Source organism: Oncorhynchus masou, chromosome 16 (assembly GCF_036934945.1).
Source record: "Oncorhynchus masou masou isolate Uvic2021 chromosome 16, UVic_Omas_1.1, whole genome shotgun sequence".
Classification (NCBI taxonomy): domain Eukaryota; kingdom Metazoa; phylum Chordata; class Actinopteri; order Salmoniformes; family Salmonidae; genus Oncorhynchus; species Oncorhynchus masou.
This window is the reverse complement of record NC_088227.1, coordinates 29661786-29673509: the sequence shown is the minus strand read 5'-3', so window position 1 is coordinate 29673509 and position 11724 is coordinate 29661786. Positions and strand designations below refer to the sequence as shown.

The 11724-nt window shown below is 47.9% G+C and overlaps 1 protein-coding gene across 1 annotated transcript in view; it reads left to right on the top strand.

The window, feature by feature from the left end:
* The first annotated feature begins 291 nt into the window (after window positions 1-291).
* The window catches only part of LOC135557800 (serine/threonine-protein kinase PAK 5-like), a 132545-nt gene continuing 121112 nt past the window's right edge, over window positions 292-11724 (top strand). Inside the window, exon 1 of the mRNA XM_064991425.1 lies at window positions 292-486. The gene's annotated coding sequence lies outside the window, so the exon portion shown is untranslated. The remainder of the gene's footprint in view (window positions 487-11724) is intronic.

Below are 11724 nucleotides of genomic sequence, written 5' to 3'. Positions count from 1 at the left end.
ATTCTTTGTCACTTTGCTGCACGTTTCACAGTCCTTCACTATCTGTCATTCAATCACCTCAAATCTAAAGGAGGCCGTTGCATTGAATATTGTGGCCATATCTGACAGAAAATAAAATATCAGCCTACATTATTTTGTTTAAATTGCATTATTACCCCCCTAATATTTTGCGGCCGAATACTCTTCCAGTTCAACCGCGCGCCGCTCTTAAAACACAGGTGCTCTAATTTCTGACGGTCTCTGCAAGCCCCACTCCCCTCCTCTCCACAACATCCCGGATGTAAGCCTGCACACTCTCACACACACACACACACACACACACACAGCGATCGCTCCACACAGGACTGTACCGCGCAGCTCAGTAGCACCACGGAGCGACATTAACATGGCGCTGGCAGCCACATAACGGTACCCACCATAATATTCATAATACCTAGACCAAATACAGCGGCGGGACATGTGAGGGCGACAGCCTCAAGACAGCAGGTAGGTGCAATTCGAGTAATCGATAAACGCTCTGCGATGTGCCATTTTGTGAAATATGGTCGCTTCTTGCAGAACACCTCTCTCCCATTCATTAGCCTAGGCTTATAGTCCTACAGTTAAACACCACTGGCACTGACAGCGGTTTGTTCTTCTCCACAAGACTGTCGGGAATAGCCTAAACAGATACATATGTAGTTGGAAATGAGCGTATGTTATCATGGCTACAGGCTGCAGGATAGACTACGTGCAACGACCGCTGTCCTTGGTGTTGAAACCGAAATGCTGTCTGCATTTTTTAAAATAGATGATAGTCAGTGAAGCAATCAATCAATGGAGTCTTAAGAAAACCGATGCTGGTTTGTTTTTAGGGGGTAATATTCATCAGCAGAGTTTGACATTATCCTTGGTTCCAATAAGGATGCTCACCAATAGATGAGAGTTCAGTAGACTAGTACAGTAGGCCAGTACAGTAGGCCAGTACAGTAGGCTAGTACAGTAGGCCAGTACAGTAAGCTAGTACAGTAGACTAGTACAGTAGGCCAGTACAGTAAGCTAGTACAGTAGACTAGTACAGTAGGCCAGTACATTAGGCTAGTACAGTAGGCCAGTACAGTAAGCTAGTACAGTAGACTAGTACAGTAGGCCAGTACAGTAAGCTAGTACAGTAGACTAGTACAGTAGGCCAGTACATTAGGCTAGTACAGTAGGCCAGTACAGTAGGCTAATACAGTAGGCTAGTACAGTAGGCCAGTACAGTAGGCTAGTACAGTAGGCCAGTACAGTAAGCTAGTACAGTAGACTAGTACAGTAGGCCAGTACAGTAGGCTAGTACAGTAGACTAGTACAGTAGGCCAGTACATTAGGCTAGTACAGTAGGCCAGTACAGTAGGCTAATACAGTAGGCTAGTACAGTAGGCCAGTACAGTAGACTAGTACAGTAGGCCAGTACATTAGGCTAGTACAGTAGGCCAGTACAGTAGGCTAGTACAGTAGGCCAGTACAGTAAGCTAGTACAGTAGACTAGTACAGTAGGCCAGTACAGTAAGCTAGTACAGTAGACTAGTACAGTAGGCCAGTACATTAGGCTAGTACAGTAGGCCAGTACAGTAGGCTAATACAGTAGGCTAGTACAGTAGGCCAGTACAGTAGACTAGTACAGTAGGCCAGTACATTAGGCTAGTACAGTAGGCCAGTACAGTAGGCTAGTACAGTAGGCCAGTACAGTAAGCTAGTACAGTAGACTAGTACAGTAGGCCAGTACAGTAAGCTAGTACAGTAGACTAGTACAGTAGGCCAGTACATTAGGCTAGTACAGTAGGCCAGTACAGTAAGCTAGTACAGTAGACTAGTACAGTAGGCCAGTACAGTAAGCTAGTACAGTAGACTAGTACAGTAGGCCAGTACATTAGGCTAGTACAGTAGGCCAGTACAGTAGGCTAATACAGTAGGCTAGTACAGTAGGCCAGTACAGTAGGCTAGTACAGTAGGCCAGTACAGTAAGCTAGTACAGTAGACTAGTACAGTAGGCCAGTACATTAGGCTAGTACAGTAGGCCAGTACAGTAGGCTAGTACAGTAGGCCAGTACAGTAGGCCAGTATAGTAGACTAGTACAGTAGGCTAGTACAGTAGGCCAGTACAGTGGACCAGTACAGTAGACTAGTACAGTAGGCTAGTACAGTAGGTCAGTACAGTAGGCTAGTACAGGGGACCAGTACAATGGACCAGTACAGTAGGCTAGTACAGTAGGTCAGTACAGTAGGCTAGTACAGTAGGCCAGTACAGTAGGCTAGTACAGTAGGCCAGTACAGTAGACTAGTACAGTAGGCCAGTACAGCAGTCTAGTACAATAGGCTAGTACAGTAGGCCAGTACAGTAGATTAGTACAGTAGGTTAGTACAGTAGGCCAGTACAGGGGACCAGTACAATGGACCAGTAGTGTAGGCTAGTACAGTAGACTAGTACAGTAGGCCAGTACAGCAGTTGACTACAGTAGGCTATTACAGTAGGCCAGTACAGCACTCTCCTACAGTAGGCCAGTACAGCAGTCTAGTTCAGTAGACTAGTACAGTAGGTTAATACAGTAGGCCAGTACAGTAGGCTAGTACAGTAGGTTAGAGCAGGCTACTACAGTAAACTGGTACAGTAGGCCAGTACAGTAGGCTAGTACAGTAGGCTAGAGCAGGCTACTACAGTAAACTGGTACAGTAGGCCGGTTCAGTAGGACAGTACAGTAGGCTAGTACAGTAGGCTACAGCAGGCTACTACAGTAAACTGGTACAGTAGGCCAGTACAGTAGACTAGTACAGTAGGCCAGTACAGTAGGCCAGTACAGTAGGCTAGTACAGTAGGCTAGTACAATAGGCTAGTACAGTAGGCCAGTACAGTAGGCTAGTACAGTAGATCAGCACAGTAGGCCAGTACAGTAGACTAGTACAGTAGGCCAGTACAGTAGGCCAGTACAGTAGGCTAGTACAGTAGGCTAGTACAATAGGCTAGTACAGTAGGCCAGTACAGTAGGCTAGTACAGTAGATCAGCACAGTAGGCTACAGTAGGCGGTTTGGTTGAACAAATGGTGAGTTTTAAAGTTCAATGCATCTCCAGGATTATAAAGTGTGTAGAGGACAATGAACAGTGGTATGCTGCTGGGGTCTAACTCTGAGCCAAATCTGCTACAAGGAAGTGGATATACAAAGGAACAGAATGTAGCCTATTCCTCCGGAGTGTCATTGGCACATTAGTGCTGTTGCAAATCAATGACTGGTAGGGGAAAAACAGTAATAATAATAATAATAATACAATTACATCTTTTTGCTCTTTTTCTATATTTGTCCTCTACATGCTTAGTGTGAGGATATCTCTGAGTTACTGCAGCTATTCTGTTGTGACTGTTTTCAAAGGAGGTCCTGTGTCTCATCCTCAGCAGAAAGTCTTGATTCAGTAACACTCCTACCACAGTGGCACCATTCCTACTCCCAGTCCCTGTCCCCATCTGTCCCCAACTGTGCCCAACCCTCAGACAAGGCTAGGCCTTTTGCGGCTCAAGGCAACACACACACGCACATACAGTCGCCGGTTATCCAGTTGGTAGTGTATTCAGCAGCGAGAACAACAGCTTTACATAATGATCAAAGCTTGAGGAGGCTCTGCGTCCAGTAGGCCTAATAATAACCGTTGAAGTTATAAGAACATTCATTCCACTAATATTAGACTCAAATGCTAGAATGGAGTGGGTCTAGACATAGTGATATAATGCATTCATTCTATAGTATAAGCCTGTTTATGTTTGTCTTGCAGTAGCAGTATATGGGCTTGGAGAGTGAATGACATTGGTAAGGAATGACACAGTATTTGCTATATTTGTCCATATGGCTATACTATACAAAGGGTTCTTCAAAGGGTTCTCCTATGGGGACAGCCGAAGAACCCTTTCAGGTTCTAGATAGCACCTTTTTTTCTAAGAGTGTACTAGTCCATCATATTGTATTTATGCATGCCTTTAGGATGTGCCTCTGATATACTCATGGACTTCGCATTAGGATAGACCACTTGTCTAGTCACGTCTTTCACCCTGACTTTGTATGTCTATAACATCTCTCTCACTGACTCTGTTGATACAGTAGAATGGGAGACTACAATGTTTTTTCATACAGGTATGTAGTAATCGAGGGACAATTTAGTTGACGGTTAAATATGCGTGTGTGTAAGCCCCTCTAAGACTCAGTGGAGGTTTGAATCCAGTGTATCTGGGAGACTTACAGAGATGGATTCTGATGATGGAAGGAATGTCTGGAGGATAATGTAAATGAACTAGACACAGATAGAGAGGAGAGGAGGAGGAGGAGGAGGAGCAGGAGAGATGAAGAGGATGAACAAGAAGAAAGAGAGGAGGAGGAGGAGGAGGAGGAGGAGGAAGAGGAAGAGAAGGTGAAGGGGAAAGATAAGATAATGATCATTTGGAATAGGAGGATGAAGAAGAGGAAAGAGTGGAAGAGGAGAGGAGGAGGAAGAGGAGAGGAGGCAGAAGAGGAGAGGAGGAGGACAATGGCGCGGAGTTGGAAGAAGAGGATGAAGAAGAGGAAAGAGTGAAAAGGATGGAGAGGATATAGTCAGAGAGAGAGAAAGAAAGAAAGAAAGAATGAGAGAGAGAGGAAAGAGTGAATACCAAAGACAAGAGTAGCACAGAGTAGAAAGGAGGATGACAAAATCATGAAAAGATGATCATAGAGAGAGTTGTCTGAAGAGGATAGAGAGAGAGGAGAGAGAGGTGTCTGAAGAGGAGAGAGAGGAGAGAGAGGTGTCTAAAGAGGAGAAAGAGAGAGAGGAGAGAGAGGTGTCTGAAGAGGAGAGAGAGAGAGGAGAGAGAGAGAGGTGTCTGAAGAGGAGAGAGAGAGAGGAGAGAGGTGTCTGAAGAGGAGAGAGAGGAGAGAGAGGTGTCTAAAGAGGAGAAAGAGAGAGAGGAGAGAGAGGTGTCTAAAGAGGAGAAAGAGAGAGAGGAGAGAGAGGTGTCTGAAGAGGAGAGAGAGAGAGGAGAGAGAGAGGTGTCTGAAGAGGAGAGAGAGAGAGGAGAGAGAGGTGTCTAAAGAGGATAACCAGTGAGAGGAGAGAGAGGTGTCTGAAGAGGAGAGAGAGAGAGGAGAGAGAGGTGTCTGAAGAGGAGAGAGAGAGAGGAGAGAGAGAGAGGTGTCTGAAGAGGATAACCAGTGAGAGGAGAGAGAGGTGTCTGAAGAGGAGAGAGAGAGAGGAGAGAGAGGTGTCTGAAGAGGAGAGAGAGAGAGGAGAGAGAGGTGTCTGAAGAGGAGAAAGAGGAGAGAGAGGTGTCTAAAGAGGAAAAAGAGAGAGAGGAGAGAGAGGTGTCTAAAGAGGAAAAAGAGAGAGAGGAGAGAGAGGTGTCTAAAGAGGAGAAAGAGAGAGAGGAGAGAGAGGTGTCTAAAGAGGAGAGAGATGTGTCTAAAGAGGAGAGAGAGGTGTCTAAAGAGGAGAAAGAGAGAGAGGAGAGAGAGGTGTCTGAAGAGGAGAGAGAGAGAGGAGAGAGAGGTGTCTGAAGAGGAGAGAGAGAGAGGAGAGAGAGGTGTCTGAAGAGGAGAGAGAGAGAGGAGAGAGAGGTGTCTAAAGAGGAGAAAGAGAGAGAGGAGAGAGAGGTGTCTAAAGAGGAGAGAGATGTGTCTAAAGAGGAGAGAGATGTGTCTAAAGAGGAGAGAGAGGTGTCTAAAGAGGAGAAAGAGAGAGAGGAGAGAGAGGTGTCTAAAGAGGAGAGAGATGTGTCTAAAGAGGAGAGAGAGGTGTCTAAAGAGGAGAGAGAGGAGTCTAAAGAGGAGAGAGAGAAGAGAGAGAGGTGTCTAAAGAGGAGAGAGAGGAGTCTAAAGAGGAGAGAGAGAAGAGAGAGAGGTGTCTAAAGAAGAGAGAGAGAGTTGTCTGAAGAGGAGAAATAGAGAGAGGAGAGAGGTGTCTAAAGAGGAGAGAGAGAGAGAGGAGAGAGAGGTGTCTGAAGAGGAGAAATAGAGAGAGGAGAGAGAGGAGTCTAAAGAGGAGAGAGAGAAGAGAGAGGTGTCTAAAGAGGAGAGAGAAGTGTCTAAAGAAGAGAGAGAGAAGAGAGAGGTGTCTAAAGAGGAGAGAGGTGTCTAAAGAAGAGAGAGAGAGAGTTGTCTGAAGAGGAGAAATAGAGAGAGGAGAGAGAGGTGTCTGAAGAGGAGAAAGAGAGAGAGAGAGGTGTCTAAAGAGGAGAGAGAGAGAGGAGAGAGAGGTGTCTAAAGAGGATAACCAGTGAGAGGAGAGAGAGAGAGGAGAGAGGTGTCTAAAGAGGAGAGAGAGGAGTCTAAAGAGGAGAGAGAGAAGAGAGAGGTGTCTAAAGAGGAGAGAGAAGTGTCTAAAGAAGAGAGAGAGAGAGTTGTCTGAAGAGGAGAAATAGAGAGAGGAGAGAGAGGTGTCTGAAGAGGAGAAAGTGAGAGAGAGAGGTGTCTAAAGAGGAGAGAGAGAGAGGAGAGAGAGGTGTCTGAAGAGGAGAGAGAGAGAGGAGAGAGAGGTGTCTAAAGAGGAGAGAGAGAGAGGAGAGAGAGGTGTCTGAAGAGGAGAGAGAGGTGTCTGAAGAGGAGAAAGAGGAGAGAGAGGTGTCTGAAGAGGAGAAAGAGAGAGAGAGAGGTGTCTAAAGAGGAGAGAGAGAGAGGAGAGAGAGGTGTCTAAAGAGGAGAGAGAGAGAGGAGAGAGAGGTGTCTGAAGAGGAGAAAGAGAGAGAGAGAGGTGTCTAAAGAGGAGAGAGAGAGAGGAGAGAGAGGTGTCTAAAGAGGAGAGAGAGAGAGGAGAGAGAGGTGTCTGAAGAGGAGAGAGAGAGAGGAGAGAGAGAGAGGTGTCTGAAGAGGAGAGAGAGGTGTCTGAAGAGGAGAAAGAGGAGAGAGAGGTGTCTGAAGAGGAGAAAGAGAGAGAGAGAGGTGTCTAAAGAGGAGAGAGAGAGAGGAGAGAGAGGTGTCTAAAGAGGATAACCAGTGAGAGGAGAGAGAGGTGTTTAAAGAGGAGAGAGAGAGAGAGGAGAGAGAGGTGTCTAAAGAGGATAACCAGTGAGAGGAGAGAGAGAGGAGAGAGAGGTGTCTAAAGAGGAGAACCAGTGAGAGGAGAGAGAGGTGTCTGAAGAGGAGAAAGAGAGAGAGAGAGGTGTCTAAAGAGGAGAAAGAGAGAGAGAGAGGTGTCTAAAGAGGAGAGAGAGAGAGAGGAGAGAGAGGTGTCTAAAGAGGATAACCAGTGAGAGGAGAGAGAGGTGTTTAAAGAGGAGAGAGAGAGAGGAGAGAGAGGTGTCTAAAGAGGATAACCAGTGAGAGGAGAGAGAGAGGAGAGAGAGGTGTCTAAAGAGGAGAACCAGTGAGAGGAGAGAGAGGTGTCTAAAGGGGAGAAAGAGAGAGAGGAGAGAGAGGTGTCTAAAGAGGATAACAAGAGAGAGAGAGGAGAGAGAGAGAGGTGTCTAAAGAGGAGAATGAGAGAGAGGAGAGAGAGGTGTCTAAAGGGGAGAAAGAGAGAGGGGAGAGAGAGGTGTCTAAAGAGGAGAACGAGAGAGAGAGAGGAGAGAGAGAGGTGTCTGAAGAGGATAACCAGTGAGAGGAGAGAGAGAGGAGAGAGATGTGTCTAAAGAGGAGAACGAGAGAGAGGTGTCTAAAGGGGAGAAAGAGAGAGAGGAGAGAGAGGTGTCTGAAGAGGAGAACGAGAGAGAGAGAGGAGAGAGAGAGGTGTCTACAGAGGAGAGAGTGAGAGGTGTCTAATGGGGAGAGAGAGGAGAGGTGTCTAAAGAGGAGAGAGTGAGAGGTGTCTAATGGGGAGAGAGATGAGAGGTGTCTAAAGAGGAGAGAGTGAGAGGTGTCTAATGGGGAGAGAGTGAGAGGTGTCTAATGGGGAGAGAGAGGAGAGAGTGAGAGGTGTCTAATGGGGAGAGAGAGGAGAGGTGTCTAATGGGGAGAGAGTGAGAGGTGTCTAATGGGGAGAGAGTGAGAGGTGTCTAATGGGGAGAGAGAGGAGAGGTGTCTAAAGAGGAGAGAGTGAGAGGTGTCTAATGGGGAGAGAGAGGAGAGGTGTCTAAAGAGGAGAGAGTGAGAGGTGTCTAATGGGGAGAGAGAGGAGAGGTGTCTAAAGAGGAGAGAGGAGAGGTGTCTAATGTGGAGAGAGTGAGAGGTGTCTAATGGGGAGAGAGTGAGAGGTGTCTAATGGGGAGAGAGTGAGAGGTGTCTAATGGGGAGAGAGTGAGAGGTGTCTAATGGGGAGAGAGTGAGAGGGGTCTAATGGGGAGAGAGTGAGAGGTGTCTAATGGGGAGAGAGAGGAGAGGTGTCTAAAGAGGAGAGAGGAGAGTTGTCTAATGGGGAGAGAGTGAGAGGTGTCTAAAGAGGAGAGAGTGAGAGGTGTCTAATGGGGAGAGAGTGAGAGGTGTCTAATGGGGAGAGAGGAGAGGTGTCTAAAGAGGAGAGAGTGAGAGGTGTCTAATGGGGAGAGAGAGGAGTGGTGTCTAAAGAGGAGAGAGGAGAGGTGTCTAAAGGGGAGAGAGTGAGAGGTGTCTAATGGGGAGAGAGAGGAGAGGTGTCTAAAGAGGAGTGAGGAGAGGTGTCTAATGGGGAGAGAGTGAGAGGTGTCTAAAGAGGAGAGAGTGAGAGGTGTCTAATGGGGGGAGAGAGGAGAGGTGTCTAAAGAGGAGAGAGTGAGATGTGTCTAATGGGGAGAGAGTGAGAGGTGTCTAATGGGGAGAGAGAGGAGAGGTGTCTAAAGAGGAGTGAGGAGAGGTGTCTAATGGGGAGAGAGTGAGAGGTGTCTAATGGGGAGAGAGAGGAGAGGTGTCTAAAGAGGAGAGAGTGAGAGGTGTCTAATGGGGAGAGAGTGAGAGGTGTCTAATGGGGAGAGAGAGGAGAGGTGTCTAATGGGGAGAGAGAGGAGAGGTGTCTAAAGAGGAGAGAGTGAGAGGTGTCTAATGGGGAGAGAGAGGAGAGGTGTCTAAAGAGGAGAGAGGAGAGGTGTCTAATGGGGAGAGAGTGAGAGGTGTCTAATGGATAGAGAGAGGAGAGGTGTCTAAAGAGGAGAGAGGAGTCTAATGGGGAGAGAGAGGAGAGGTGTCTAAAGAGGAGAGAGTGAGAGGTGTCTAATGGGTAGAGAGAGGAGAGGTGTCTAAAGAGGAGAGAGGAGAGGTGTCTAATGGGGAGAGAGTGAGAGGTGTCTAATGGGGAGAGAGAGGAGAGAGAGGAGAGGTATCTAAAAGGGAAGCGAGTGAGAGGTGTCTGATGGGCAGAGAGAGGAGAGTTGTCTAAAGAGGAGAGAGGAGAGGTGTCTAATGGGGAGAGAGAGGAGAGGTGTCTAAAGAGGAGAGAGTGAGAGGTGTCTAATGGGGAGAGAGTGAGAGGTGTCTAATGGGTAGAGAGAGGAGAGGTGTCTAAAGAGGAGAGAGTGAGAGGTGTCTAATGGGGAGAGAGTGAGAGGTGTCTAATGGGGAGAGAGAGGAGAGGTGTCTAAAGAGGAGAGAGTGAGAGGTGTCTAATGGGGAGAGAGTGAGAGGTGTCTAATGGGGAGAGAGAGGAGAGGTGTCTAAAGAGGAGAGAGTGAGAGGTGTCTAATGGGGAGAGAGAGGAGAGGTGTCTAAAGAGGAGTGAGGAGAGGTGTCTAATGGGGAGAGAGAGGAGAGGTGTCTAAAGAGGAGAGAGGAGAGGTGTCTAATGGGGAGAGAGAGGAGAGGTGTCTAATGGGGAGAGAGAGGAGAGGTGTCTAAAGAGGAGAGAGGAGAGGTGTCTAATGGGGAGAGAGTGAGAGGTGTCTAATGGGGAGAGAGAGGAGAGGTGTCTAATGGGGAGAGAGTGAGAGGTGTCTAATGGGGAGAGAGAGGAGAGGTGTCTAATGGGGAGAGAGTGAGAGGTGTCTAATGGGGAGAGAGAGGAGAGGTGTCTAAAGAGGAGAGAGTGAGAAGTGTCTAAAGAGGAGAGAGTGAGAGGTGTCTAATGGGGAGAGAGAGGAGAGGTGTCTAAAGAGGAGAGAGGAGAGGTATCTAAAAGGGAAGCGAGTGAGAGGTGTCTAATGGGCAGAGAGAGGAGAGGTGTCTAAAGAGGAGAGAGGAGAGGTGTCTAATGGGGAGAGAGTGAGAGGTGTCTAATGGGTAGAGAGAGGAGAGGTGTCTAAAGAGGAGAGAGGAGAGGTGTCTAATGGGGAGAGAGTGAGAGGTGTCTAATGGGCAGAGAGAGGAGAGGTGTCTAAAGAGGAGAGAGGAGAGGTGTCTAATGGGGAGAGAGTGAGAGGTGTCTAATGGGTAGAGAGAGGAGAGGTGTCTAAAGAGGAGAGAGGAGTCTAATGGGGAGAGAGTGAGAGGTGTCTAATGGGTAGAGAGAGGAGAGGTGTCTAAAGAGGAGAGAGGAGTCTAATGGGTAGAGAGAGGAGAGGTGTCTAAAGAGGAGAGAGGAGTCTAATGGGTAGAGAGAGGAGAGGTGTCTAAAGAGGAGAGAGGAGAGGTGTCTAATGGGGAGAGAGTGAGAGGTGTCTAATGGGGAGAGAGTGAGAGGTGTCTAATGGGTAGAGAGAGGAGAGGTGTCTAAAGAGGAGAGAGGAGAGGTGTCTAATGGGGAGAGAGGAGAGGTGTCTAATGGGGAGAGAGAGTGAGAGGTGTCTAATGGGTAGAGAGAGGAGAGGTGTCTAAAGAGGAGAGAGGAGTCTAATGGGGAGAGAGTGAGAGGTGTCTAATGGGTAGAGAGGAGAGGTGTCTAATGGGGAGAGAGAGTGAGAGGTGTCTAATGGGTAGAGAGAGGAGAGGTGTCTAAAGAGAGGAGAGGTGTCTAATGGGGAGAGAGGAGAGGTGTCTAAAGAGGAGAGAGGAGTCTAATGGGGAGAGAGTGAGAGGTGTCTAATGGGTAGAGAGAGGACAGGTGTCTAAAGAGGAGAGAGGAGAGGTGTCTAATGGGGAGAGAGTGAGAGGTGTCTAATGGGGAGAGAGTGAGAGGTGTCTAATGGGTAGAGAGAGGAGAGGTGTCTAATGGGGAGAGAGAGGAGAGGTGTCTAATGGGTAGAGAGGAGAGGTGTCTAATGGGGAGAGAGTGAGAGGTGTCTAATGGGGAGAGAGTGAGAGGTGTCTAATGGGGAGAGAGGAGAGGTGTCTAATGGGGAGAGAGAGGAGAGGTGTCTAAAGAGGAGAGAGGAGAGGTGTCTAATGGGGAGAGAGGAGAGGTGTCTAAAGAGGAGAGAGGAGAGGTGTCTAATGGGGAGAGAGAGGAGAGAGTGAGAGGTGTCTAATGGGGAGAGAGGAGAGGTGTCTAATGGGGAGAGAGAGTGAGAGGTGTCTAATGGGTAGAGAGAGGAGAGGTGTCTAAAGAGGAGAGAGGAGTCTAATGGGTAGAGAGAGGAGAGGTGTCTAATGGGGAGAGAGAGGAGAGGTGTCTAAAGAGGAGAGAGGAGAGGTGTGTAATGGGGAGAGAGAGGAGAGGTGTCTAAAGAGGAGAGAGTGAGAGGTGTAAAGTCGCTCTGGATAAGAGCGTCTGCCAAATGACTTAAATGTAAATGTAATGGGGAGAGAGTGAGAGGTGTCTAATGGGGAGAGAGAGGAGAGGTGTCTAAAGAGGAGAGAGGAGAGGTGTGTAATGGGGAGAGAGAGGAGAGGTGTCTAAAGAGGAGAGAGTGAGAGGTGTAAAGTCGCTCTGGATAAGAGCGTCTGCCAAATGACTTAAATGTAAATGTAATGGAGAGAGAGTGAGAGGTGTCTAATGGGGAGAGAGACGAGAGGTGTCTAAAGAGGAGAGAGTGAGA